This window comes from Cebus imitator, unplaced genomic scaffold (assembly GCF_001604975.1).
Source record: "Cebus imitator isolate Cc_AM_T3 unplaced genomic scaffold, Cebus_imitator-1.0 Scaffold112, whole genome shotgun sequence".
Classification (NCBI taxonomy): Eukaryota; Metazoa; Chordata; class Mammalia; order Primates; family Cebidae; genus Cebus; species Cebus imitator.
Genome location: NW_016107427.1, coordinates 893,888 through 894,193, shown reverse-complemented (window position 1 = coordinate 894,193; position 306 = coordinate 893,888).

Sequence of the window (306 nt, the reverse complement as noted above, 5' to 3'; positions counted from 1 at the left end):
GGCCACGTGCCCACCCCCATCACCACCCGTCACAGGCCACGTGCCCACTCCATCACCACCCGTCACAGGCCACGTGCCCACCCCCATCACCACCCATCACAGGCCACAGGCCCACTCCATCACCACCCATCACAGGCCACATGCCCTTCACCACCCATCACAGACCACATGCCCACCCTCATCACCACCCATCCCAGGCCTTGTGCCCACTCCATTACCACCTGTCACAGGCCACGTTCCCAACCCCATCACCACCCATCCCAGGCCAAATTCAGGGCTGCCCTTGGCTAGAGCTGTCCATCCACA